The sequence below is a fragment of the Dendropsophus ebraccatus genome, unplaced genomic scaffold, assembly GCF_027789765.1.
Source record: "Dendropsophus ebraccatus isolate aDenEbr1 unplaced genomic scaffold, aDenEbr1.pat pat_scaffold_418_ctg1, whole genome shotgun sequence".
NCBI classification, from domain to species: domain Eukaryota; kingdom Metazoa; phylum Chordata; class Amphibia; order Anura; family Hylidae; genus Dendropsophus; species Dendropsophus ebraccatus.
The window spans coordinates 89,145-109,270 of record NW_027210031.1 but is presented as its reverse complement, the minus strand read 5'-3'; the positions used below and the strand labels follow the sequence as shown (position 1 = coordinate 109,270).

General features: G+C 58.8%; 96 pseudogenes; all 96 read right to left on the bottom strand.

Annotated features, from left to right (window-relative positions):
* Positions 1–119: 119 nt before the first annotated feature.
* LOC138776483 (5S ribosomal RNA) lies at positions 120–239 on the bottom strand (annotated as a pseudogene).
* A 258-nt stretch (positions 240–497) lies between these two features.
* Positions 498–617, bottom strand: LOC138776482 (5S ribosomal RNA; annotated as a pseudogene).
* Positions 618–1,064: 447 nt separating this feature from the next.
* On the bottom strand, positions 1,065–1,184 carry LOC138776481 (5S ribosomal RNA; annotated as a pseudogene).
* A 69-nt stretch (positions 1,185–1,253) lies between these two features.
* Positions 1,254–1,373, bottom strand: LOC138776479 (5S ribosomal RNA; annotated as a pseudogene).
* Positions 1,374–1,820: 447 nt separating this feature from the next.
* LOC138776478 (5S ribosomal RNA) lies at positions 1,821–1,940 on the bottom strand (annotated as a pseudogene).
* Positions 1,941–2,009: 69 nt separating this feature from the next.
* LOC138776477 (5S ribosomal RNA) lies at positions 2,010–2,129 on the bottom strand (annotated as a pseudogene).
* Positions 2,130–2,198: 69 nt separating this feature from the next.
* On the bottom strand, positions 2,199–2,318 carry LOC138776476 (5S ribosomal RNA; annotated as a pseudogene).
* Positions 2,319–2,387: 69 nt separating this feature from the next.
* Positions 2,388–2,507, bottom strand: LOC138776475 (5S ribosomal RNA; annotated as a pseudogene).
* A 258-nt stretch (positions 2,508–2,765) lies between these two features.
* On the bottom strand, positions 2,766–2,885 carry LOC138776473 (5S ribosomal RNA; annotated as a pseudogene).
* A 69-nt stretch (positions 2,886–2,954) lies between these two features.
* LOC138776472 (5S ribosomal RNA) lies at positions 2,955–3,074 on the bottom strand (annotated as a pseudogene).
* Positions 3,075–3,710: 636 nt separating this feature from the next.
* Positions 3,711–3,830, bottom strand: LOC138776471 (5S ribosomal RNA; annotated as a pseudogene).
* Positions 3,831–3,899: 69 nt separating this feature from the next.
* LOC138776470 (5S ribosomal RNA) lies at positions 3,900–4,019 on the bottom strand (annotated as a pseudogene).
* Positions 4,020–4,277: 258 nt separating this feature from the next.
* On the bottom strand, positions 4,278–4,397 carry LOC138776469 (5S ribosomal RNA; annotated as a pseudogene).
* A 69-nt stretch (positions 4,398–4,466) lies between these two features.
* Positions 4,467–4,586, bottom strand: LOC138776468 (5S ribosomal RNA; annotated as a pseudogene).
* A 69-nt stretch (positions 4,587–4,655) lies between these two features.
* LOC138776467 (5S ribosomal RNA) lies at positions 4,656–4,775 on the bottom strand (annotated as a pseudogene).
* Positions 4,776–4,844: 69 nt separating this feature from the next.
* Positions 4,845–4,964, bottom strand: LOC138776466 (5S ribosomal RNA; annotated as a pseudogene).
* A 69-nt stretch (positions 4,965–5,033) lies between these two features.
* Positions 5,034–5,153, bottom strand: LOC138776465 (5S ribosomal RNA; annotated as a pseudogene).
* Positions 5,154–5,222: 69 nt separating this feature from the next.
* Positions 5,223–5,342, bottom strand: LOC138776464 (5S ribosomal RNA; annotated as a pseudogene).
* Positions 5,343–5,411: 69 nt separating this feature from the next.
* LOC138776462 (5S ribosomal RNA) lies at positions 5,412–5,531 on the bottom strand (annotated as a pseudogene).
* A 69-nt stretch (positions 5,532–5,600) lies between these two features.
* LOC138776461 (5S ribosomal RNA) lies at positions 5,601–5,720 on the bottom strand (annotated as a pseudogene).
* Positions 5,721–5,789: 69 nt separating this feature from the next.
* Positions 5,790–5,909, bottom strand: LOC138776460 (5S ribosomal RNA; annotated as a pseudogene).
* Positions 5,910–5,978: 69 nt separating this feature from the next.
* LOC138776459 (5S ribosomal RNA) lies at positions 5,979–6,098 on the bottom strand (annotated as a pseudogene).
* Positions 6,099–6,167: 69 nt separating this feature from the next.
* On the bottom strand, positions 6,168–6,287 carry LOC138776458 (5S ribosomal RNA; annotated as a pseudogene).
* A 69-nt stretch (positions 6,288–6,356) lies between these two features.
* LOC138776457 (5S ribosomal RNA) lies at positions 6,357–6,476 on the bottom strand (annotated as a pseudogene).
* A 69-nt stretch (positions 6,477–6,545) lies between these two features.
* Positions 6,546–6,665, bottom strand: LOC138776456 (5S ribosomal RNA; annotated as a pseudogene).
* Positions 6,666–6,734: 69 nt separating this feature from the next.
* LOC138776455 (5S ribosomal RNA) lies at positions 6,735–6,854 on the bottom strand (annotated as a pseudogene).
* Positions 6,855–6,923: 69 nt separating this feature from the next.
* Positions 6,924–7,043, bottom strand: LOC138776454 (5S ribosomal RNA; annotated as a pseudogene).
* A 69-nt stretch (positions 7,044–7,112) lies between these two features.
* On the bottom strand, positions 7,113–7,232 carry LOC138776453 (5S ribosomal RNA; annotated as a pseudogene).
* A 69-nt stretch (positions 7,233–7,301) lies between these two features.
* Positions 7,302–7,421, bottom strand: LOC138776451 (5S ribosomal RNA; annotated as a pseudogene).
* A 69-nt stretch (positions 7,422–7,490) lies between these two features.
* Positions 7,491–7,610, bottom strand: LOC138776450 (5S ribosomal RNA; annotated as a pseudogene).
* A 69-nt stretch (positions 7,611–7,679) lies between these two features.
* LOC138776449 (5S ribosomal RNA) lies at positions 7,680–7,799 on the bottom strand (annotated as a pseudogene).
* Positions 7,800–7,868: 69 nt separating this feature from the next.
* Positions 7,869–7,988, bottom strand: LOC138776448 (5S ribosomal RNA; annotated as a pseudogene).
* A 69-nt stretch (positions 7,989–8,057) lies between these two features.
* LOC138776447 (5S ribosomal RNA) lies at positions 8,058–8,177 on the bottom strand (annotated as a pseudogene).
* Positions 8,178–8,246: 69 nt separating this feature from the next.
* Positions 8,247–8,366, bottom strand: LOC138776446 (5S ribosomal RNA; annotated as a pseudogene).
* A 69-nt stretch (positions 8,367–8,435) lies between these two features.
* Positions 8,436–8,555, bottom strand: LOC138776445 (5S ribosomal RNA; annotated as a pseudogene).
* A 69-nt stretch (positions 8,556–8,624) lies between these two features.
* LOC138776444 (5S ribosomal RNA) lies at positions 8,625–8,744 on the bottom strand (annotated as a pseudogene).
* A 69-nt stretch (positions 8,745–8,813) lies between these two features.
* LOC138776443 (5S ribosomal RNA) lies at positions 8,814–8,933 on the bottom strand (annotated as a pseudogene).
* A 69-nt stretch (positions 8,934–9,002) lies between these two features.
* On the bottom strand, positions 9,003–9,122 carry LOC138776028 (5S ribosomal RNA; annotated as a pseudogene).
* Positions 9,123–9,191: 69 nt separating this feature from the next.
* LOC138776442 (5S ribosomal RNA) lies at positions 9,192–9,311 on the bottom strand (annotated as a pseudogene).
* A 69-nt stretch (positions 9,312–9,380) lies between these two features.
* On the bottom strand, positions 9,381–9,500 carry LOC138776440 (5S ribosomal RNA; annotated as a pseudogene).
* Positions 9,501–9,569: 69 nt separating this feature from the next.
* LOC138776439 (5S ribosomal RNA) lies at positions 9,570–9,689 on the bottom strand (annotated as a pseudogene).
* Positions 9,690–9,758: 69 nt separating this feature from the next.
* On the bottom strand, positions 9,759–9,878 carry LOC138776438 (5S ribosomal RNA; annotated as a pseudogene).
* Positions 9,879–9,947: 69 nt separating this feature from the next.
* LOC138776437 (5S ribosomal RNA) lies at positions 9,948–10,067 on the bottom strand (annotated as a pseudogene).
* Positions 10,068–10,136: 69 nt separating this feature from the next.
* LOC138776436 (5S ribosomal RNA) lies at positions 10,137–10,256 on the bottom strand (annotated as a pseudogene).
* A 69-nt stretch (positions 10,257–10,325) lies between these two features.
* Positions 10,326–10,445, bottom strand: LOC138776435 (5S ribosomal RNA; annotated as a pseudogene).
* Positions 10,446–10,514: 69 nt separating this feature from the next.
* Positions 10,515–10,634, bottom strand: LOC138776434 (5S ribosomal RNA; annotated as a pseudogene).
* A 69-nt stretch (positions 10,635–10,703) lies between these two features.
* On the bottom strand, positions 10,704–10,823 carry LOC138776433 (5S ribosomal RNA; annotated as a pseudogene).
* Positions 10,824–10,892: 69 nt separating this feature from the next.
* Positions 10,893–11,012, bottom strand: LOC138776432 (5S ribosomal RNA; annotated as a pseudogene).
* Positions 11,013–11,081: 69 nt separating this feature from the next.
* LOC138776431 (5S ribosomal RNA) lies at positions 11,082–11,201 on the bottom strand (annotated as a pseudogene).
* Positions 11,202–11,270: 69 nt separating this feature from the next.
* On the bottom strand, positions 11,271–11,390 carry LOC138776429 (5S ribosomal RNA; annotated as a pseudogene).
* A 69-nt stretch (positions 11,391–11,459) lies between these two features.
* LOC138776428 (5S ribosomal RNA) lies at positions 11,460–11,579 on the bottom strand (annotated as a pseudogene).
* A 69-nt stretch (positions 11,580–11,648) lies between these two features.
* On the bottom strand, positions 11,649–11,768 carry LOC138776427 (5S ribosomal RNA; annotated as a pseudogene).
* Positions 11,769–11,837: 69 nt separating this feature from the next.
* LOC138776426 (5S ribosomal RNA) lies at positions 11,838–11,957 on the bottom strand (annotated as a pseudogene).
* Positions 11,958–12,026: 69 nt separating this feature from the next.
* LOC138776425 (5S ribosomal RNA) lies at positions 12,027–12,146 on the bottom strand (annotated as a pseudogene).
* A 69-nt stretch (positions 12,147–12,215) lies between these two features.
* On the bottom strand, positions 12,216–12,335 carry LOC138776424 (5S ribosomal RNA; annotated as a pseudogene).
* Positions 12,336–12,404: 69 nt separating this feature from the next.
* On the bottom strand, positions 12,405–12,524 carry LOC138776423 (5S ribosomal RNA; annotated as a pseudogene).
* Positions 12,525–12,593: 69 nt separating this feature from the next.
* Positions 12,594–12,713, bottom strand: LOC138776422 (5S ribosomal RNA; annotated as a pseudogene).
* Positions 12,714–12,782: 69 nt separating this feature from the next.
* LOC138776421 (5S ribosomal RNA) lies at positions 12,783–12,902 on the bottom strand (annotated as a pseudogene).
* A 69-nt stretch (positions 12,903–12,971) lies between these two features.
* On the bottom strand, positions 12,972–13,091 carry LOC138776420 (5S ribosomal RNA; annotated as a pseudogene).
* A 69-nt stretch (positions 13,092–13,160) lies between these two features.
* LOC138776418 (5S ribosomal RNA) lies at positions 13,161–13,280 on the bottom strand (annotated as a pseudogene).
* A 69-nt stretch (positions 13,281–13,349) lies between these two features.
* Positions 13,350–13,469, bottom strand: LOC138776417 (5S ribosomal RNA; annotated as a pseudogene).
* A 69-nt stretch (positions 13,470–13,538) lies between these two features.
* Positions 13,539–13,658, bottom strand: LOC138776416 (5S ribosomal RNA; annotated as a pseudogene).
* A 69-nt stretch (positions 13,659–13,727) lies between these two features.
* LOC138776415 (5S ribosomal RNA) lies at positions 13,728–13,847 on the bottom strand (annotated as a pseudogene).
* A 69-nt stretch (positions 13,848–13,916) lies between these two features.
* LOC138776413 (5S ribosomal RNA) lies at positions 13,917–14,036 on the bottom strand (annotated as a pseudogene).
* A 69-nt stretch (positions 14,037–14,105) lies between these two features.
* LOC138776412 (5S ribosomal RNA) lies at positions 14,106–14,225 on the bottom strand (annotated as a pseudogene).
* A 69-nt stretch (positions 14,226–14,294) lies between these two features.
* On the bottom strand, positions 14,295–14,414 carry LOC138776411 (5S ribosomal RNA; annotated as a pseudogene).
* Positions 14,415–14,483: 69 nt separating this feature from the next.
* LOC138776410 (5S ribosomal RNA) lies at positions 14,484–14,603 on the bottom strand (annotated as a pseudogene).
* A 69-nt stretch (positions 14,604–14,672) lies between these two features.
* LOC138776409 (5S ribosomal RNA) lies at positions 14,673–14,792 on the bottom strand (annotated as a pseudogene).
* Positions 14,793–14,861: 69 nt separating this feature from the next.
* On the bottom strand, positions 14,862–14,981 carry LOC138776408 (5S ribosomal RNA; annotated as a pseudogene).
* Positions 14,982–15,050: 69 nt separating this feature from the next.
* Positions 15,051–15,170, bottom strand: LOC138776406 (5S ribosomal RNA; annotated as a pseudogene).
* A 69-nt stretch (positions 15,171–15,239) lies between these two features.
* Positions 15,240–15,359, bottom strand: LOC138776405 (5S ribosomal RNA; annotated as a pseudogene).
* Positions 15,360–15,428: 69 nt separating this feature from the next.
* LOC138776404 (5S ribosomal RNA) lies at positions 15,429–15,548 on the bottom strand (annotated as a pseudogene).
* A 69-nt stretch (positions 15,549–15,617) lies between these two features.
* LOC138776402 (5S ribosomal RNA) lies at positions 15,618–15,737 on the bottom strand (annotated as a pseudogene).
* Positions 15,738–15,806: 69 nt separating this feature from the next.
* On the bottom strand, positions 15,807–15,926 carry LOC138776401 (5S ribosomal RNA; annotated as a pseudogene).
* Positions 15,927–15,995: 69 nt separating this feature from the next.
* LOC138776400 (5S ribosomal RNA) lies at positions 15,996–16,115 on the bottom strand (annotated as a pseudogene).
* Positions 16,116–16,184: 69 nt separating this feature from the next.
* Positions 16,185–16,304, bottom strand: LOC138776399 (5S ribosomal RNA; annotated as a pseudogene).
* Positions 16,305–16,373: 69 nt separating this feature from the next.
* LOC138776398 (5S ribosomal RNA) lies at positions 16,374–16,493 on the bottom strand (annotated as a pseudogene).
* Positions 16,494–16,562: 69 nt separating this feature from the next.
* LOC138776397 (5S ribosomal RNA) lies at positions 16,563–16,682 on the bottom strand (annotated as a pseudogene).
* Positions 16,683–16,751: 69 nt separating this feature from the next.
* LOC138776396 (5S ribosomal RNA) lies at positions 16,752–16,871 on the bottom strand (annotated as a pseudogene).
* A 69-nt stretch (positions 16,872–16,940) lies between these two features.
* On the bottom strand, positions 16,941–17,060 carry LOC138776394 (5S ribosomal RNA; annotated as a pseudogene).
* Positions 17,061–17,129: 69 nt separating this feature from the next.
* On the bottom strand, positions 17,130–17,249 carry LOC138776393 (5S ribosomal RNA; annotated as a pseudogene).
* Positions 17,250–17,318: 69 nt separating this feature from the next.
* LOC138776391 (5S ribosomal RNA) lies at positions 17,319–17,438 on the bottom strand (annotated as a pseudogene).
* Positions 17,439–17,507: 69 nt separating this feature from the next.
* On the bottom strand, positions 17,508–17,627 carry LOC138776390 (5S ribosomal RNA; annotated as a pseudogene).
* Positions 17,628–17,696: 69 nt separating this feature from the next.
* On the bottom strand, positions 17,697–17,816 carry LOC138776389 (5S ribosomal RNA; annotated as a pseudogene).
* Positions 17,817–17,885: 69 nt separating this feature from the next.
* Positions 17,886–18,005, bottom strand: LOC138776388 (5S ribosomal RNA; annotated as a pseudogene).
* A 69-nt stretch (positions 18,006–18,074) lies between these two features.
* Positions 18,075–18,194, bottom strand: LOC138776387 (5S ribosomal RNA; annotated as a pseudogene).
* A 69-nt stretch (positions 18,195–18,263) lies between these two features.
* Positions 18,264–18,383, bottom strand: LOC138776385 (5S ribosomal RNA; annotated as a pseudogene).
* A 69-nt stretch (positions 18,384–18,452) lies between these two features.
* On the bottom strand, positions 18,453–18,572 carry LOC138776384 (5S ribosomal RNA; annotated as a pseudogene).
* Positions 18,573–18,641: 69 nt separating this feature from the next.
* Positions 18,642–18,761, bottom strand: LOC138776383 (5S ribosomal RNA; annotated as a pseudogene).
* Positions 18,762–18,830: 69 nt separating this feature from the next.
* On the bottom strand, positions 18,831–18,950 carry LOC138776381 (5S ribosomal RNA; annotated as a pseudogene).
* A 69-nt stretch (positions 18,951–19,019) lies between these two features.
* LOC138776380 (5S ribosomal RNA) lies at positions 19,020–19,139 on the bottom strand (annotated as a pseudogene).
* A 69-nt stretch (positions 19,140–19,208) lies between these two features.
* LOC138776379 (5S ribosomal RNA) lies at positions 19,209–19,328 on the bottom strand (annotated as a pseudogene).
* A 69-nt stretch (positions 19,329–19,397) lies between these two features.
* Positions 19,398–19,517, bottom strand: LOC138776378 (5S ribosomal RNA; annotated as a pseudogene).
* A 69-nt stretch (positions 19,518–19,586) lies between these two features.
* LOC138776377 (5S ribosomal RNA) lies at positions 19,587–19,706 on the bottom strand (annotated as a pseudogene).
* Positions 19,707–19,775: 69 nt separating this feature from the next.
* Positions 19,776–19,895, bottom strand: LOC138776376 (5S ribosomal RNA; annotated as a pseudogene).
* A 69-nt stretch (positions 19,896–19,964) lies between these two features.
* On the bottom strand, positions 19,965–20,084 carry LOC138776375 (5S ribosomal RNA; annotated as a pseudogene).
* Between the last annotated feature and the right edge of the window lie 42 nt (positions 20,085–20,126).

The window sequence follows — 20,126 nt, the reverse complement described above, 5'->3', positions numbered from 1 at the left end:
GTCTGCGATCTGACGAGGGCAGGCACCTTCAGCTTAGAATGGCCGCTGACGAGCTCTGCTAAAGCGAGGCTTCCTTTTGAGGATGGATAAAGGGGCCGTTGGAGCTGCCATTGGCAAAAAGCCAGCGGCACCCGGGATTCCCAGCCAGTCTCCCATGCTGGTACTTGCCGGGCCTTAAGCCGTGTAGCAGTCTGCGATCTGACGAGGGCAGGCACCTTCAGCTTAGAATGGCCGCTGACGAGCTCTGCTAAAGCGAGGCTTCCTTTTGAGGATGGATAAAGGGGCCGTTGGAGCTGCCATTGGCAAAAAGCCAGCGGCACCCGGGATTCCCAGCCCGTCTCCCATGCTGGTACTTGCCGGGCCTTAGGCCGTGTAGCAGTCTGCGATCTGACGAGGGCAGGCACCTTCAGCTTAGAATGGCCGCTGACGAGCTCTGCTAAAGCGAGGCTTCCTTTTGAGGATGGATAAAGGGGCCGTTGGAGCTGCCATTGGCAAAAAGCCAGCGGCACCCGGGATTCCCAGCCAGTCTCCCATGCTGGTACTTGCCGGGCCTTAAGCCGTGTAGCAGTCTGCGATCTGACGAGGGCAGGCACCTTCAGCTTAGAATGGCCGCTGACGAGCTCTGCTAAAGCGAGGCTTCCTTTTGAGGATGGATAAAGGGGCCGTTGGAGCTGCCATTGGCAAAAAGCCAGCGGCACCCGGGATTCCCAGCCAGTCTCCCATGCTGGTACTTGCCGGGCCTTAGGCCGTGTAGCAGTCTGCGATCTGACGAGGGCAGGCACCTTCAGCTTAGAATGGCCGCTGACGAGCTCTGCTAAAGCGAGGCTTCCTTTTGAGGATGGATAAAGGGGCCGTTGGAGCTGCCATTGGCAAAAAGCCAGCGGCACCCGGGATTCCCAGCCAGTCTCCCATGCTGGTACTTGCCGGGCCTTAGGCCGTGTAGCAGTCTGCGATCTGACGAGGGCAGGCACCTTCAGCTTAGAATGGCCGCTGACGAGCTCTGCTAAAGCGAGGCTTCCTTTTGAGGATGGATAAAGGGGCCGTTGGAGCTGCCATTGGCAAAAAGCCAGCGGCACCCGGGATTCCCAGCCAGTCTCCCATGCTGGTACTTGCCGGGCCTTAAGCCGTGTAGCAGTCTGCGATCTGACGAGGGCAGGCACCTTCAGCTTAGAATGGCCGCTGACGAGCTCTGCTAAAGCGAGGCTTCCTTTTGAGGATGGATAAAGGGGCCGTTGGAGCTGCCATTGGCAAAAAGCCAGCGGCACCCGGGATTCCCAGCCAGTCTCCCATGCTGGTACTTGCCGGGCCTTAAGCCGTGTAGCAGTCTGCGATCTGACGAGGGCAGGCACCTTCAGCTTAGAATGGCCGCTGACGAGCTCTGCTAAAGCGAGGCTTCCTTTTGAGGATGGATAAAGGGGCCGTTGGAGCTGCCATTGGCAAAAAGCCAGCGGCACCCGGGATTCCCAGCCAGTCTCCCATGCTGGTACTTGCCGGGCCTTAGGCCGTGTAGCAGTCTGCGATCTGACGAGGGCAGGCACCTTCAGCTTAGAATGGCCGCTGACGAGCTCTGCTAAAGCGAGGCTTCCTTTTGAGGATGGATAAAGGGGCCGTTGGAGCTGCCATTGGCAAAAAGCCAGCGGCACCCGGGATTCCCAGCCAGTCTCCCATGCTGGTACTTGCCGGGCCTTAGGCCGTGTAGCAGTCTGCGATCTGACGAGGGCAGGCACCTTCAGCTTAGAATGGCCGCTGACGAGCTCTGCTAAAGCGAGGCTTCCTTTTGAGGATGGATAAAGGGGCCGTTGGAGCTGCCATTGGCAAAAAGCCAGCGGCACCCGGGATTCCCAGCCAGTCTCCCATGCTGGTACTTGCCGGGCCTTAAGCCGTGTAGCAGTCTGCGATCTGACGAGGGCAGGCACCTTCAGCTTAGAATGGCCGCTGACGAGCTCTGCTAAAGCGAGGCTTCCTTTTGAGGATGGATAAAGGGGCCGTTGGAGCTGCCATTGGCAAAAAGCCAGCGGCACCCGGGATTCCCAGCCAGTCTCCCATGCTGGTACTTGCCGGGCCTTAAGCCGTGTAGCAGTCTGCGATCTGACGAGGGCAGGCACCTTCAGCTTAGAATGGCCGCTGACGAGCTCTGCTAAAGCGAGGCATCCTTTTGAGGATGGATAAAGGGGCCGTTGGAGCTGCCATTGGCAAAAAGCCAGCGGCACCCGGGATTCCCAGCCAGTCTCCCATGCTGGTACTTGCCGGGCCTTAAGCCGTGTAGCAGTCTGCGATCTGACGAGGGCAGGCACCTTCAGCTTAGAATGGCCGCTGACGAGCTCTGCTAAAGCGAGGCTTCCTTTTGAGGATGGATAAAGGGGCCGTTGGAGCTGCCATTGGCAAAAAGCCAGCGGCACCCGGGATTCCCAGCCAGTCTCCCATGCTGGTACTTGCCGGGCCTTAAGCCGTGTAGCAGTCTGCGATCTGACGAGGGCAGGCACCTTCAGCTTAGAATGGCCGCTGACGAGCTCTGCTAAAGCGAGGCTTCCTTTTGAGGATGGATAAAGGGGCCGTTGGAGCTGCCATTGGCAAAAAGCCAGCGGCACCCGGGATTCCCAGCCAGTCTCCCATGCTGGTACTTGCCGGGCCTTAGGCCGTGTAGCAGTCTGCGATCTGACGAGGGCAGGCACCTTCAGCTTAGAATGGCCGCTGACGAGCTCTGCTAAAGCGAGGCTTCCTTTTGAGGATGGATAAAGGGGCCGTTGGAGCTGCCATTGGCAAAAAGCCAGCGGCACCCGGGATTCCCAGCCAGTCTCCCATGCTGGTACTTGCCGGGCCTTAAGCCGTGTAGCAGTCTGCGATCTGACGAGGGCAGGCACCTTCAGCTTAGAATGGCCGCTGACAAGCTCTGCTAAAGCGAGGCTTCCTTTTGAGGATGGATAAAGGGGCCGTTGGAGCTGCCATTGGCAAAAAGCCAGCGGCACCCGGGATTCCCAGCCAGTCTCCCATGCTGGTACTTGCCGGGCCTTAAGCCGTGTAGCAGTCTGCGATCTGACGAGGGCAGGCACCTTCAGCTTAGAATGGCCGCTGACGAGCTCTGCTAAAGCGAGGCTTCCTTTTGAGGATGGATAAAGGGGCCGTTGGAGCTGCCATTGGCAAAAAGCCAGCGGCACCCGGGATTCCCAGCCAGTCTCCCATGCTGGTACTTGCCGGGCCTTAGGCCGTGTAGCAGTCTGCGATCTGACGAGGGCAGGCACCTTCAGCTTAGAATGGCCGCTGACGAGCTCTGCTAAAGCGAGGCTTCCTTTTGAGGATGGATAAAGGGGCCGTTGGAGCTGCCATTGGCAAAAAGCCAGCGGCACCCGGGATTCCCAGCCAGTCTCCCATGCTGGTACTTGCCGGGCCTTAGGCCGTGTAGCAGTCTGCGATCTGACGAGGGCAGGCACCTTCAGCTTAGAATGGCCGCTGACGAGCTCTGCTAAAGCGAGGCTTCCTTTTGAGGATGGATAAAGGGGCCGTTGGAGCTGCCATTGGCAAAAAGCCAGCGGCACCCGGGATTCCCAGCCAGTCTCCCATGCTGGTACTTGCCGGGCCTTAGGCCGTGTAGCAGTCTGCGATCTGACGAGGGCAGGCACCTTCAGCTTAGAATGGCCGCTGACGAGCTCTGCTAAAGCGAGGCTTCCTTTTGAGGATGGATAAAGGGGCCGTTGGAGCTGCCATTGGCAAAAAGCCAGCGGCACCCGGGATTCCCAGCCAGTCTCCCATGCTGGTACTTGCCGGGCCTTAAGCCGTGTAGCAGTCTGCGATCTGACGAGGGCAGGCACCTTCAGCTTAGAATGGCCGCTGACGAGCTCTGCTAAAGCGAGGCTTCCTTTTGAGGATGGATAAAGGGGCCGTTGGAGCTGCCATTGGCAAAAAGCCAGCGGCACCCGGGATTCCCAGCCAGTCTCCCATGCTGGTACTTGCCGGGCCTTAAGCCGTGTAGCAGTCTGCGATCTGACGAGGGCAGGCACCTTCAGCTTAGAATGGCCGCTGACGAGCTCTGCTAAAGCGAGGCTTCCTTTTGAGGATGGATAAAGGGGCCGTTGGAGCTGCCATTGGCAAAAAGCCAGCGGCACCCGGGATTCCCAGCCAGTCTCCCATGCTGGTACTTGCCGGGCCTTACGCCGTGTAGCAGTCTGCGATCTGACGAGGGCAGGCACCTTCAGCTTAGAATGGCCGCTGACGAGCTCTGCTAAAGCGAGGCTTCCTTTTGAGGATGGATAAAGGGGCCGTTGGAGCTGCCATTGGCAAAAAGCCAGCGGCACCCGGGATTCCCAGCCAGTCTCCCATGCTGGTACTTGCCGGGCCTTAAGCCGTGTAGCAGTCTGCGATCTGACGAGGGCAGGCACCTTCAGCTTAGAATGGCCGCTGACGAGCTCTGCTAAAGCGAGGCTTCCTTTTGAGGATGGATAAAGGGGCCGTTGGAGCTGCCATTGGCAAAAAGCCAGCGGCACCCGGGATTCCCAGCCAGTCTCCCATGCTGGTACTTGCCGGGCCTTAAGCCGTGTAGCAGTCTGCGATCTGACGAGGGCAGGCACCTTCAGCTTAGAATGGCCGCTGACGAGCTCTGCTAAAGCGAGGCTTCCTTTTGAGGATGGATAAAGGGGCCGTTGGAGCTGCCATTGGCAAAAAGCCAGCGGCACCCGGGATTCCCAGCCAGTCTCCCATGCTGGTACTTGCCGGGCCTTAAGCCGTGTAGCAGTCTGCGATCTGACGAGGGCAGGCACCTTCAGCTTAGAATGGCCGCTGACGAGCTCTGCTAAAGCGAGGCTTCCTTTTGAGGATGGATAAAGGGGCCGTTGGAGCTGCCATTGGCAAAAAGCCAGCGGCACCCGGGATTCCCAGCCAGTCTCCCATGCTGGTACTTGCCGGGCCTTAAGCCGTGTAGCAGTCTGCGATCTGACGAGGGCAGGCACCTTCAGCTTAGAATGGCCGCTGACGAGCTCTGCTAAAGCGAGGCTTCCTTTTGAGGATGGATAAAGGGGCCGTTGGAGCTGCCATTGGCAAAAAGCCAGCGGCACCCGGGATTCCCAGCCAGTCTCCCATGCTGGTACTTGCCGGGCCTTAAGCCGTGTAGCAGTCTGCGATCTGACGAGGGCAGGCACCTTCAGCTTAGAATGGCCGCTGACGAGCTCTGCTAAAGCGAGGCTTCCTTTTGAGGATGGATAAAGGGGCCGTTGGAGCTGCCATTGGCAAAAAGCCAGCGGCACCCGGGATTCCCAGCCAGTCTCCCATGCTGGTACTTGCCGGGCCTTAAGCCGTGTAGCAGTCTGCGATCTGACGAGGGCAGGCACCTTCAGCTTAGAATGGCCGCTGACGAGCTCTGCTAAAGCGAGGCTTCCTTTTGAGGATGGATTAAGGGGCCGTTGGAGCTGCCATTGGCAAAAAGCCAGCGGCACCCGGGATTCCCAGCCAGTCTCCCATGCTGGTACTTGCCGGGCCTTAAGCCGTGTAGCAGTCTGCGATCTGACGAGGGCAGGCACCTTCAGCTTAGAATGGCCGCTGACGAGCTCTGCTAAAGCGAGGCTTCCTTTTGAGGATGGATAAAGGGGCCGTTGGAGCTGCCATTGGCAAAAAGCCAGCGGCACCCGGGATTCCCAGCCAGTCTCCCATGCTGGTACTTGCCGGGCCTTAAGCCGTGTAGCAGTCTGCGATCTGACGAGGGCAGGCACCTTCAGCTTAGAATGGCCGCTGACGAGCTCTGCTAAAGCGAGGCTTCCTTTTGAGGATGGATAAAGGGGCCGTTGGAGCTGCCATTGGCAAAAAGCCAGCGGCACCCGGGATTCCCAGCCAGTCTCCCATGCTGGTACTTGCCGGGCCTTAAGCCGTGTAGCAGTCTGCGATCTGACGAGGGCAGGCACCTTCAGCTTAGAATGGCCGCTGACGAGCTCTGCTAAAGCGAGGCTTCCTTTTGAGGATGGATAAAGGGGCCGTTGGAGCTGCCATTGGCAAAAAGCCAGCGGCACCCGGGATTCCCAGCCAGTCTCCCATGCTGGTACTTGCCGGGCCTTAAGCCGTGTAGCAGTCTGCGATCTGACGAGGGCAGGCACCTTCAGCTTAGAATGGCCGCTGACGAGCTCTGCTAAAGCGAGGCTTCCTTTTGAGGATGGATAAAGGGGCCGTTGGAGCTGCCATTGGCAAAAAGCCAGCGGCACCCGGGATTCCCAGCCAGTCTCCCATGCTGGTACTTGCCGGGCCTTAAGCCGTGTAGCAGTCTGCGATCTGACGAGGGCAGGCACCTTCAGCTTAGAATGGCCGCTGACGAGCTCTGCTAAAGCGAGGCTTCCTTTTGAGGATGGATAAAGGGGCCGTTGGAGCTGCCATTGGCAAAAAGCCAGCGGCACCCGGGATTCCCAGCCAGTCTCCCATGCTGGTACTTGCCGGGCCTTAAGCCGTGTAGCAGTCTGCGATCTGACGAGGGCAGGCACCTTCAGCTTAGAATGGCCGCTGACGAGCTCTGCTAAAGCGAGGCTTCCTTTTGAGGATGGATAAAGGGGCCGTTGGAGCTGCCATTGGCAAAAAGCCAGCGGCACCCGGGATTCCCAGCCAGTCTCCCATGCTGGTACTTGCCGGGCCTTAAGCCGTGTAGCAGTCTGCGATCTGACGAGGGCAGGCACCTTCAGCTTAGAATGGCCGCTGACGAGCTCTGCTAAAGCGAGGCTTCCTTTTGAGGATGGATAAAGGGGCCGTTGGAGCTGCCATTGGCAAAAAGCCAGCGGCACCCGGGATTCCCAGCCAGTCTCCCATGCTGGTACTTGCCGGGCCTTAAGCCGTGTAGCAGTCTGCGATCTGACGAGGGCAGGCACCTTCAGCTTAGAATGGCCGCTGACGAGCTCTGCTAAAGCGAGGCTTCCTTTTGAGGATGGATAAAGGGGCCGTTGGAGCTGCCATTGGCAAAAAGCCAGCGGCACCCGGGATTCCCAGCCAGTCTCCCATGCTGGTACTTGCCGGGCCTTAAGCCGTGTAGCAGTCTGCGATCTGACGAGGGCAGGCACCTTCAGCTTAGAATGGCCGCTGACGAGCTCTGCTAAAGCGAGGCTTCCTTTTGAGGATGGATAAAGGGGCCGTTGGAGCTGCCATTGGCAAAAAGCCAGCGGCACCCGGGATTCCCAGCCAGTCTCCCATGCTGGTACTTGCCGGGCCTTAAGCCGTGTAGCAGTCTGCGATCTGACGAGGGCAGGCACCTTCAGCTTAGAATGGCCGCTGACGAGCTCTGCTAAAGCGAGGCTTCCTTTTGAGGATGGATAAAGGGGCCGTTGGAGCTGCCATTGGCAAAAAGCCAGCGGCACCCGGGATTCCCAGCCAGTCTCCCATGCTGGTACTTGCCGGGCCTTAAGCCGTGTAGCAGTCTGCGATCTGACGAGGGCAGGCACCTTCAGCTTAGAATGGCCGCTGACGAGCTCTGCTAAAGCGAGGCTTCCTTTTGAGGATGGATAAAGGGGCCGTTGGAGCTGCCATTGGCAAAAAGCCAGCGGCACCCGGGATTCCCAGCCAGTCTCCCATGCTGGTACTTGCCGGGCCTTAAGCCGTGTAGCAGTCTGCGATCTGACGAGGGCAGGCACCTTCAGCTTAGAATGGCCGCTGACGAGCTCTGCTAAAGCGAGGCTTCCTTTTGAGGATGGATAAAGGGGCCGTTGGAGCTGCCATTGGCAAAAAGCCAGCGGCACCCGGGATTCCCAGCCAGTCTCCCATGCTGGTACTTGCCGGGCCTTAAGCCGTGTAGCAGTCTGCGATCTGACGAGGGCAGGCACCTTCAGCTTAGAATGGCCGCTGACGAGCTCTGCTAAAGCGAGGCTTCCTTTTGAGGATGGATAAAGGGGCCGTTGGAGCTGCCATTGGCAAAAAGCCAGCGGCACCCGGGATTCCCAGCCAGTCTCCCATGCTGGTACTTGCCGGGCCTTAAGCCGTGTAGCAGTCTGCGATCTGACGAGGGCAGGCACCTTCAGCTTAGAATGGCCGCTGACGAGCTCTGCTAAAGCGAGGCTTCCTTTTGAGGATGGATAAAGGGGCCGTTGGAGCTGCCATTGGCAAAAAGCCAGCGGCACCCGGGATTCCCAGCCAGTCTCCCATGCTGGTACTTGCCGGGCCTTAAGCCGTGTAGCAGTCTGCGATCTGACGAGGGCAGGCACCTTCAGCTTAGAATGGCCGCTGACGAGCTCTGCTAAAGCGAGGCTTCCTTTTGAGGATGGATAAAGGGGCCGTTGGAGCTGCCATTGGCAAAAAGCCAGCGGCACCCGGGATTCCCAGCCAGTCTCCCATGCTGGTACTTGCCGGGCCTTAAGCCGTGTAGCAGTCTGCGATCTGACGAGGGCAGGCACCTTCAGCTTAGAATGGCCGCTGACGAGCTCTGCTAAAGCGAGGCTTCCTTTTGAGGATGGATAAAGGGGCCGTTGGAGCTGCCATTGGCAAAAAGCCAGCGGCACCCGGGATTCCCAGCCAGTCTCCCATGCTGGTACTTGCCGGGCCTTAAGCCGTGTAGCAGTCTGCGATCTGACGAGGGCAGGCACCTTCAGCTTAGAATGGCCGCTGACGAGCTCTGCTAAAGCGAGGCTTCCTTTTGAGGATGGATAAAGGGGCCGTTGGAGCTGCCATTGGCAAAAAGCCAGCGGCACCCGGGATTCCCAGCCAGTCTCCCATGCTGGTACTTGCCGGGCCTTAAGCCGTGTAGCAGTCTGCGATCTGACGAGGGCAGGCACCTTCAGCTTAGAATGGCCGCTGACGAGCTCTGCTAAAGCGAGGCTTCCTTTTGAGGATGGATAAAGGGGCCGTTGGAGCTGCCATTGGCAAAAAGCCAGCGGCACCCGGGATTCCCAGCCAGTCTCCCATGCTGGTACTTGCCGGGCCTTAAGCCGTGTAGCAGTCTGCGATCTGACGAGGGCAGGCACCTTCAGCTTAGAATGGCCGCTGACGAGCTCTGCTAAAGCGAGGCTTCCTTTTGAGGATGGATAAAGGGGCCGTTGGAGCTGCCATTGGCAAAAAGCCAGCGGCACCCGGGATTCCCAGCCAGTCTCCCATGCTGGTACTTGCCGGGCCTTAAGCCGTGTAGCAGTCTGCGATCTGATGAGGGCAGGCACCTTCAGCTTAGAATGGCCGCTGACGAGCTCTGCTAAAGCGAGGCTTCCTTTTGAGGATGGATAAAGGGGCCGTTGGAGCTGCCATTGGCAAAAAGCCAGCGGCACCCGGGATTCCCAGCCAGTCTCCCATGCTGGTACTTGCCGGGCCTTAAGCCGTGTAGCAGTCTGCGATCTGACGAGGGCAGGCACCTTCAGCTTAGAATGGCCGCTGACGAGCTCTGCTAAAGCGAGGCTTCCTTTTGAGGATGGATAAAGGGGCCGTTGGAGCTGCCATTGGCAAAAAGCCAGCGGCACCCGGGATTCCCAGCCAGTCTCCCATGCTGGTACTTGCCGGGCCTTAAGCCGTGTAGCAGTCTGCGATCTGACGAGGGCAGGCACCTTCAGCTTAGAATGGCCGCTGACGAGCTCTGCTAAAGCGAGGCTTCCTTTTGAGGATGGATAAAGGGGCCGTTGGAGCTGCCATTGGCAAAAAGCCAGCGGCACCCGGGATTCCCAGCCAGTCTCCCATGCTGGTACTTGCCGGGCCTTAAGCCGTGTAGCAGTCTGCGATCTGACGAGGGCAGGCACCTTCAGCTTAGAATGGCCGCTGACGAGCTCTGCTAAAGCGAGGCTTCCTTTTGAGGATGGATAAAGGGGCCGTTGGAGCTGCCATTGGCAAAAAGCCAGCGGCACCCGGGATTCCCAGCCAGTCTCCCATGCTGGTACTTGCCGGGCCTTAAGCCGTGTAGCAGTCTGCGATCTGACGAGGGCAGGCACCTTCAGCTTAGAATGGCCGCTGACGAGCTCTGCTAAAGCGAGGCTTCCTTTTGAGGATGGATAAAGGGGCCGTTGGAGCTGCCATTGGCAAAAAGCCAGCGGCACCCGGGATTCCCAGCCAGTCTCCCATGCTGGTACTTGCCGGGCCTTAAGCCGTGTAGCAGTCTGCGATCTGACGAGGGCAGGCACCTTCAGCTTAGAATGGCCGCTGACGAGCTCTGCTAAAGCGAGGCTTCCTTTTGAGGATGGATAAAGGGGCCGTTGGAGCTGCCATTGGCAAAAAGCCAGCGGCACCCGGGATTCCCAGCCAGTCTCCCATGCTGGTACTTGCCGGGCCTTAAGCCGTGTAGCAGTCTGCGATCTGACGAGGGCAGGCACCTTCAGCTTAGAATGGCCGCTGACGAGCTCTGCTAAAGCGAGGCTTCCTTTTGAGGATGGATAAAGGGGCCGTTGGAGCTGCCATTGGCAAAAAGCCAGCGGCACCCGGGATTCCCAGCCAGTCTCCCATGCTGGTACTTGCCGGGCCTTAAGCCGTGTAGCAGTCTGCGATCTGACGAGGGCAGGCACCTTCAGCTTAGAATGGCCGCTGACGAGCTCTGCTAAAGCGAGGCTTCCTTTTGAGGATGGATAAAGGGGCCGTTGGAGCTGCCATTGGCAAAAAGCCAGCGGCACCCGGGATTCCCAGCCAGTCTCCCATGCTGGTACTTGCCGGGCCTTAAGCCGTGTAGCAGTCTGCGATCTGACGAGGGCAGGCACCTTCAGCTTAGAATGGCCGCTGACGAGCTCTGCTAAAGCGAGGCTTCCTTTTGAGGATGGATAAAGGGGCCGTTGGAGCTGCCATTGGCAAAAAGCCAGCGGCACCCGGGATTCCCAGCCAGTCTCCCATGCTGGTACTTGCCGGGCCTTAAGCCGTGTAGCAGTCTGCGATCTGACGAGGGCAGGCACCTTCAGCTTAGAATGGCCGCTGACGAGCTCTGCTAAAGCGAGGCTTCCTTTTGAGGATGGATAAAGGGGCCGTTGGAGCTGCCATTGGCAAAAAGCCAGCGGCACCCGGGATTCCCAGCCAGTCTCCCATGCTGGTACTTGCCGGGCCTTAAGCCGTGTAGCAGTCTGCGATCTGACGAGGGCAGGCACCTTCAGCTTAGAATGGCCGCTGACGAGCTCTGCTAAAGCGAGGCTTCCTTTTGAGGATGGATAAAGGGGCCGTTGGAGCTGCCATTGGCAAAAAGCCAGCGGCACCCGGGATTCCCAGCCAGTCTCCCATGCTGGTACTTGCCGGGCCTTAAGCCGTGTAGCAGTCTGCGATCTGACGAGGGCAGGCACCTTCAGCTTAGAATGGCCGCTGACGAGCTCTGCTAAAGCGAGGCTTCCTTTTGAGGATGGATAAAGGGGCCGTTGGAGCTGCCATTGGCAAAAAGCCAGCGGCACCCGGGATTCCCAGCCAGTCTCCCATGCTGGTACTTGCCGGGCCTTAAGCCGTGTAGCAGTCTGCGATCTGACGAGGGCAGGCACCTTCAGCTTAGAATGGCCGCTGACGAGCTCTGCTAAAGCGAGGCTTCCTTTTGAGGATGGATAAAGGGGCCGTTGGAGCTGCCATTGGCAAAAAGCCAGCGGCACCCGGGATTCCCAGCCAGTCTCCCATGCTGGTACTTGCCGGGCCTTAAGCCGTGTAGCAGTCTGCGATCTGACGAGGGCAGGCACCTTCAGCTTAGAATGGCCGCTGACGAGCTCTGCTAAAGCGAGGCTTCCTTTTGAGGATGGATAAAGGGGCCGTTGGAGCTGCCATTGGCAAAAAGCCAGCGGCACCCGGGATTCCCAGCCAGTCTCCCATGCTGGTACTTGCCGGGCCTTAAGCCGTGTAGCAGTCTGCGATCTGACGAGGGCAGGCACCTTCAGCTTAGAATGGCCGCTGACGAGCTCTGCTAAAGCGAGGCTTCCTTTTGAGGATGGATAAAGGGGCCGTTGGAGCTGCCATTGGCAAAAAGCCAGCGGCACCCGGGATTCCCAGCCAGTCTCCCATGCTGGTACTTGCCGGGCCTTAAGCCGTGTAGCAGTCTGCGATCTGACGAGGGCAGGCACCTTCAGCTTAGAATGGCCGCTGACGAGCTCTGCTAAAGCGAGGCTTCCTTTTGAGGATGGATAAAGGGGCCGTTGGAGCTGCCATTGGCAAAAAGCCAGCGGCACCCGGGATTCCCAGCCAGTCTCCCATGCTGGTACTTGCCGGGCCTTAAGCCGTGTAGCAGTCTGCGATCTGACGAGGGCAGGCACCTTCAGCTTAGAATGGCCGCTGACGAGCTCTGCTAAAGCGAGGCTTCCTTTTGAGGATGGATAAAGGGGCCGTTGGAGCTGCCATTGGCAAAAAGCCAGCGGCACCCGGGATTCCCAGCCAGTCTCCCATGCTGGTACTTGCCGGGCCTTAAGCCGTGTAGCAGTCTGCGATCTGACGAGGGCAGGCACCTTCAGCTTAGAATGGCCGCTGACGAGCTCTGCTAAAGCGAGGCTTCCTTTTGAGGATGGATAAAGGGGCCGTTGGAGCTGCCATTGGCAAAAAGCCAGCGGCACCCGGGATTCCCAGCCAGTCTCCCATGCTGGTACTTGCCGGGCCTTAAGCCGTGTAGCAGTCTGCGATCTGACGAGGGCAGGCACCTTCAGCTTAGAATGGCCGCTGACGAGCTCTGCTAAAGCGAGGCTTCCTTTTGAGGATGGATAAAGGGGCCGTTGGAGCTGCCATTGGCAAAAAGCCAGCGGCACCCGGGATTCCCAGCCAGTCTCCCATGCTGGTACTTGCCGGGCCTTAAGCCGTGTAGCAGTCTGCGATCTGACGAGGGCAGGCACCTTCAGCTTAGAATGGCCGCTGACGAGCTCTGCTAAAGCGAGGCTTCCTTTTGAGGATGGATAAAGGGGCCGTTGGAGCTGCCATTGGCAAAAAGCCAGCGGCACCCGGGATTCCCAGCCAGTCTCCCATGCTGGTACTTGCCGGGCCTTAAGCCGTGTAGCAGTCTGCGATCTGACGAGGGCAGGCACCTTCAGCTTAGAATGGCCGCTGACGAGCTCTGCTAAAGCGAGGCTTCCTTTTGAGGATGGATAAAGGGGCCGTTGGAGCTGCCATTGGCAAAAAGCCAGCGGCACCCGGGATTCCCAGCCAGTCTCCCATGCTGGTACTTGCCGGGCCTTAAGCCGTGTAGCAGTCTGCGATCTGACGAGGGCAGGCACCTTCAGCTTAGAATGGCCGCTGACGAGCTCTGCTAAAGCGAGGCTTCCTTTTGAGGATGGATAAAGGGGCCGTTGGAGCTGCCATTGGCAAAAAGCCAGCGGCACCCGGGATTCCCAGCCAGTCTCCCATGCTGGTACTTGCCGGGCCTTAAGCCGTGTAGCAGTCTGCGATCTGACGAGGGCAGGCACCTTCAGCTTAGAATGGCCGCTGACGAGCTCTGCTAAAGCGAGGCTTCCTTTTGAGGATGGATAAAGGGGCCGTTGGAGCTGCCATTGGCAAAAAGCCAGCGGCACCCGGGATTCCCAGCCAGTCTCCCATGCTGGTACTTGCCGGGCCTTAAGCCGTGTAGCAGTCTGCGATCTGACGAGGGCAGGCACCTTCAGCTTAGAATGGCCGCTGACGAGCTCTGCTAAAGCGAGGCTTCCTTTTGAGGATGGATAAAGGGGCCGTTGGAGCTGCCATTGGCAAAAAGCCAGCGGCACCCGGGATTCCCAGCCAGTCTCCCATGCTGGTACTTGCCGGGCCTTAAGCCGTGTAGCAGTCTGCGATCTGACGAGGGCAGGCACCTTCAGCTTAGAATGGCCGCTGACGAGCTCTGCTAAAGCGAGGCTTCCTTTTGAGGATGGATAAAGGGGCCGTTGGAGCTGCCATTGGCAAAAAGCCAGCGGCACCCGGGATTCCCAGCCAGTCTCCCATGCTGGTACTTGCCGGGCCTTAAGCCGTGTAGCAGTCTGCGATCTGACGAGGGCAGGCACCTTCAGCTTAGAATGGCCGCTGACGAGCTCTGCTAAAGCGAGGCTTCCTTTTGAGGATGGATAAAGGGGCCGTTGGAGCTGCCATTGGCAAAAAGCCAGCGGCACCCGGGATTCCCAGCCAGTCTCCCATGCTGGTACTTGCCGGGCCTTAAGCCGTGTAGCAGTCTGCGATCTGACGAGGGCAGGCACCTTCAGCTTAGAATGGCCGCTGACGAGCTCTGCTAAAGCGAGGCTTCCTTTTGAGGATGGATAAAGGGGCCGTTGGAGCTGCCATTGGCAAAAAGCCAGCGGCACCCGGGATTCCCAGCCAGTCTCCCATGCTGGTACTTGCCGGGCCTTAAGCCGTGTAGCAGTCTGCGATCTGACGAGGGCAGGCACCTTCAGCTTAGAATGGCCGCTGACGAGCTCTGCTAAAGCGAGGCTTCCTTTTGAGGATGGATAAAGGGGCCGTTGGAGCTGCCATTGGCAAAAAGCCAGCGGCACCCGGGATTCCCAGCCAGTCTCCCATGCTGGTACTTGCCGGGCCTTAAGCCGTGTAGCAGTCTGCGATCTGACGAGGGCAGGCACCTTCAGCTTAGAATGGCCGCTGACGAGCTCTGCTAAAGCGAGGCTTCCTTTTGAGGATGGATAAAGGGGCCGTTGGAGCTGCCATTGGCAAAAAGCCAGCGGCACCCGGGATTCCCAGCCAGTCTCCCATGCTGGTACTTGCCGGGCCTTAAGCCGTGTAGCAGTCTGCGATCTGACGAGGGCAGGCACCTTCAGCTTAGAATGGCCGCTGACGAGCTCTGCTAAAGCGAGGCTTCCTTTTGAGGATGGATAAAGGGGCCGTTGGAGCTGCCATTGGCAAAAAGCCAGCGGCACCCGGGATTCCCAGCCAGTCTCCCATGCTGGTACTTGCCGGGCCTTAAGCCGTGTAGCAGTCTGCGATCTGACGAGGGCAGGCACCTTCAGCTTAGAATGGCCGCTGACGAGCTCTGCTAAAGCGAGGCTTCCTTTTGAGGATGGATAAAGGGGCCGTTGGAGCTGCCATTGGCAAAAAGCCAGCGGCACCCGGGATTCCCAGCCAGTCTCCCATGCTGGTACTTGCCGGGCCTTAAGCCGTGTAGCAGTCTGCGATCTGACGAGGGCAGGCACCTTCAGCTTAGAATGGCCGCTGACGAGCTCTGCTAAAGCGAGGCTTCCTTTTGAGGATGGATAAAGGGGCCGTTGGAGCTGCCATTGGCAAAAAGCCAGCGGCACCCGGGATTCCCAGCCAGTCTCCCATGCTGGTACTTGCCGGGCCTTAAGCCGTGTAGCAGTCTGCGATCTGACGAGGGCAGGCACCTTCAGCTTAGAATGGCCGCTGACGAGCTCTGCTAAAGCGAGGCTTCCTTTTGAGGATGGATAAAGGGGCCGTTGGAGCTGCCATTGGCAAAAAGCCAGCGGCACCCGGGATTCCCAGCCAGTCTCCCATGCTGGTACTTGCCGGGCCTTAAGCCGTGTAGCAGTCTGCGATCTGACGAGGGCAGGCACCTTCAGCTTAGAATGGCCGCTGACGAGCTCTGCTAAAGCGAGGCTTCCTTTTGAGGATGGATAAAGGGGCCGTTGGAGCTGCCATTGGCAAAAAGCCAGCGGCACCCGGGATTCCCAGCCAGTCTCCCATGCTGGTACTTGCCGGGCCTTAAGCCGTGTAGCAGTCTGCGATCTGACGAGGGCAGGCACCTTCAGCTTAGAATGGCCGCTGACGAGCTCTGCTAAAGCGAGGCTTCCTTTTGAGGATGGATAAAGGGGCCGTTGGAGCTGCCATTGGCAAAAAGCCAGCGGCACCCGGGATTCCCAGCCAGTCTCCCATGCTGGTACTTGCCGGGCCTTAAGCCGTGTAGCAGTCTGCGATCTGACGAGGGCAGGCACCTTCAGCTTAGAATGGCCGCTGACGAGCTCTGCTAAAGCGAGGCTTCCTTTTGAGGATGGATAAAGGGGCCGTTGGAGCTGCCATTGGCAAAAAGCCAGCGGCACCCGGGATTCCCAGCCAGTCTCCCATGCTGGTACTTGCCGGGCCTTAAGCCGTGTAGCAGTCTGCGATCTGACGAGGGCAGGCACCTTCAGCTTAGAATGGCCGCTGACGAGCTCTGCTAAAGCGAGGCTTCCTTTTGAGGATGGATAAAGGGGCCGTTGGAGCTGCCATTGGCAAAAAGCCAGCGGCACCCGGGATTCCCAGCCAGTCTCCCATGCTGGTACTTGCCGGGCCTTAAGCCGTGTAGCAGTCTGCGATCTGACGAGGGCAGGCACCTTCAGCTTAGAATGGCCGCTGACGAGCTCTGCTAAAGCGAGGCTTCCTTTTGAGGATGGATAAAGGGGCCGTTGGAGCTGCCATTGGCAAAAAGCCAGCGGCACCCGGGATTCCCAGCCAGTCTCCCATGCTGGTACTTGCCGGGCCTTAAGCCGTGTAGCAGTCTGCGATCTGACGAGGGCAGGCACCTTCAGCTTAGAATGGCCGCTGACGAGCTCTGCTAAAGCGAGGCTTCCTTTTGAGGATGGATAAAGGGGCCGTTGGAGCTGCCATTGGCAAAAAGCCAGCGGCACCCGGGATTCCCAGCCAGTCTCCCATGCTGGTACTTGCCGGGCCTTAAGCCGTGTAGCAGTCTGCGATCTGACGAGGGCAGGCACCTTCAGCTTAGAATGGCCGCTGACGAGCTCTGCTAAAGCGAGGCTTCCTTTTGAGGATGGATAAAGGGGCCGTTGGAGCTGCCATTGGCAAAAAGCCAGCGGCACCCGGGATTCCCAGCCAGTCTCCCATGCTGGTACTTGCCGGGCCTTAAGCCGTGTAGCAGTCTGCGATCTGACGAGGGCAGGCACCTTCAGCTTAGAATGGCCGCTGACGAGCTCTGCTAAAGCGAGGCTTCCTTTTGAGGATGGATAAAGGGGCCGTTGGAGCTGCCATTGGCAAAAAGCCAGCGGCACCCGGGATTCCCAGCCAGTCTCCCATGCTGGTACTTGCCGGGCCTTAAGCCGTGTAGCAGTCTGCGATCTGACGAGGGCAGGCACCTTCAGCTTAGAATGGCCGCTGACGAGCTCTGCTAAAGCGAGGCTTCCTTTTGAGGATGGATAAAGGGGCCGTTGGAGCTGCCATTGGCAAAAAGCCAGCGGCACCCGGGATTCCCAGCCAGTCTCCCATGCTGGTACTTGCCGGGCCTTAAGCCGTGTAGCAGTCTGCGATCTGACGAGGGCAGGCACCTTCAGCTTAGAATGGCCGCTGACGAGCTCTGCTAAAGCGAGGCTTCCTTTTGAGGATGGATAAAGGGGCCGTTGGAGCTGCCATTGGCAAAAAGCCAGCGGCACCCGGGATTCCCAGCCAGTCTCCCATGCTGGTACTTGCCGGGCCTTAAGCCGTGTAGCAGTCTGCGATCTGACGAGGGCAGGCACCTTCAGCTTAGAATGGCCGCTGACGAGCTCTGCTAAAGCGAGGCTTCCTTTTGAGGATGGATAAAGGGGCCGTTGGAGCTGCCATTGGCAAAAAGCCAGCGGCACCCGGGATTCCCAGCCAGTCTCCCATGCTGGTACTTGCCGGGCCTTAAGCCGTGTAGCAGTCTGCGATCTGACGAGGGCAGGCACCTTCAGCTTAGAATGGCCGCTGACGAGCTCTGCTAAAGCGAGGCTTCCTTTTGAGGATGGATAAAGGGGCCGTTGGAGCTGCCATTGGCAAAAAGCCAGCGGCACCCGGGATTCCCAGCCAGTCTCCCATGCTGGTACTTGCCGGGCCTTAAGCCGTGTAGCAGTCTGCGATCTGACGAGGGCAGGCACCTTCAGCTTAGAATGGCCGCTGACGAGCTCTGCTAAAGCGAGGCTTCCTTTTGAGGATGGATAAAGGGGCCGTTGGAGCTGCCATTGGCAAAAAGCCAGCGGCACCCGGGATTCCCAGCCAGTCTCCCATGCTGGTACTTGCCGGGCCTTAAGCCGTGTAGCAGTCTGCGATCTGACGAGGGCAGGCACCTTCAGCTTAGAATGGCCGCTGACGAGCTCTGCTAAAGCGAGGCTTCCTTTTGAGGATGGATAAAGGGGCCGTTGGAGCTGCCATTGGCAAAAAGCCAGCGGCACCCGGGATTCCCAGCCAGTCTCCCATGCTGGTACTTGCCGGGCCTTAAGCCGTGTAGCAGTCTGCGATCTGACGAGGGCAGGCACCTTCAGCTTAGAATGGCCGCTGACGAGCTCTGCTAAAGCGAGGCTTCCTTTTGAGGATGGATAAAGGGGCCGTTGGAGCTGCCATTGGCAAAAAGCCAGCGGCACCCGGGATTCCCAGCCAGTCTCCCATGCTGGTACTTGCCGGGCCTTAAGCCGTGTAGCAGTCTGCGATCTGACGAGGGCAGGCACCTTCAGCTTAGAATGGCCGCTGACGAGCTCTGCTAAAGCGAGGCTTCCTTTTGAGGATGGATAAAGGGGCCGTTGGAGCTGCCATTGGCAAAAAGCCAGCGGCACCCGGGATTCCCAGCCAGTCTCCCATGCTGGTACTTGCCGGGCCTTAAGCCGTGTAGCAGTCTGCGATCTGACGAGGGCAGGCACCTTCAGCTTAGAATGGCCGCTGACGAGCTCTGCTAAAGCGAGGCTTCCTTTTGAGGATGGATAAAGGGGCCGTTGGAGCTGCCATTGGCAAAAAGCCAGCGGCACCCGGGATTCCCAGCCAGTCTCCCATGCTGGTACTTGCCGGGCCTTAAGCCGTGTAGCAGTCTGCGATCTGACGAGGGCAGGCACCTTCAGCTTAGAATGGCCGCTGACGAGCTCTGCTAAAGCGAGGCTTCCTTTTGAGGATGGATAAAGGGGCCGTTGGAGCTGCCATTGGCAAAAAGCCAGCGGCACCCGGGATTCCCAGCCAGTCTCCCATGCTGGTACTTGCCGGGCCTTAAGCCGTGTAGCAGTCTGCGATCTGACGAGGGCAGGCACCTTCAGCTTAGAATGGCCGCTGACGAGCTCTGCTAAAGCGAGGCTTCCTTTTGAGGATGGATAAAGGGGCCGTTGGAGCTGCCATTGGCAAAAAGCCAGCGGCACCCGGGATTCCCAGCCAGTCTCCCATGCTGGTACTTGCCGGGCCTTAAGCCGTGTAGCAGTCTGCGATCTGACGAGGGCAGGCACCTTCAGCTTAGAATGGCCGCTGACGAGCTCTGCTAAAGCGAGGCTTCCTTTTGAGGATGGATAAAGGGGCCGTTGGAGCTGCCATTGGCAAAAAGCCAGCGGCACCCGGGATTCCCAGCCAGTCTCCCATGCTGGTACTTGCCGGGCCTTAAGCCGTGTAGCAGTCTGCGATCTGACGAGGGCAGGCACCTTCAGCTTAGAATGGCCGCTGACGAGCTCTGCTAAAGCGAGGCTTCCTTTTGAGGATGGATAAAGGGGCCGTTGGAGCTGCCATTGGCAAAAAGCCAGCGGCACCCGGGATTCCCAGCCAGTCTCCCATGCTGGTACTTGCCGGGCCTTAAGCCGTGTAGCAGTCTGCGATCTGACGAGGGCAGGCACCTTCAGCTTAGAATGGCCGCTGACGAGCTCTGCTAAAGCGAGGCTTCCTTTTGAGGATGGATAAAGGGGCCGTTGGAGCTGCCATTGGCAAAAAGCCAGCGGCACCCGGGATTCCCAGCCAGTCTCCCATGCTGGTACTTGCCGGGCCTTAAGCCGTGTAGCAGTCTGCGATCTGACGAGGGCAGGCACCTTCAGCTTAGAATGGCCGCTGACGAGCTCTGCTAAAGCGAGGCTTCCTTTTGAGGATGGATAAAGGGGCCGTTGGAGCTGCCATTGGCAAAAAGCCAGCGGCACCCGGGATTCCCAGCCAGTCTCCCATGCTGGTACTTGCCGGGCCTTAAGCCGTGTAGCAGTCTGCGATCTGACGAGGGCAGGCACCTTCAGCTTAGAATGGCCGCTGACGAGCTCTGCTAAAGCGAGGCTTCCTTTTGAGGATGGATAAAGGGGCCGTTGGAGCTGCCATTGGCAAAAAGCCAGCGGCACCCGGGATTCCCAGCCAGTCTCCCATGCTGGTACTTGCCGGGCCTTAAGCCGTGTAGCAGTCTGCGATCTGACGAGGGCAGGCACCTTCAGCTTAGAATGGCCGCTGACGAGCTCTGCTAAAGCGAGGCTTCCTTTTGAGGATGGATAAAGGGGCCGTTGGAGCTGCCATTGGCAAAAAGCCAGCGGCACCCGGGATTCCCAGCCAGTCTCCCATGCTGGTACTTGCCGGGCCTTAAGCCGTGTAGCAGTCTGCGATCTGACGAGGGCAGGCACCTTCAGCTTAGAATGGCCGCTGACGAGCTCTGCTAAAGCGAGGCTTCCTTTTGAGGATGGATAAAG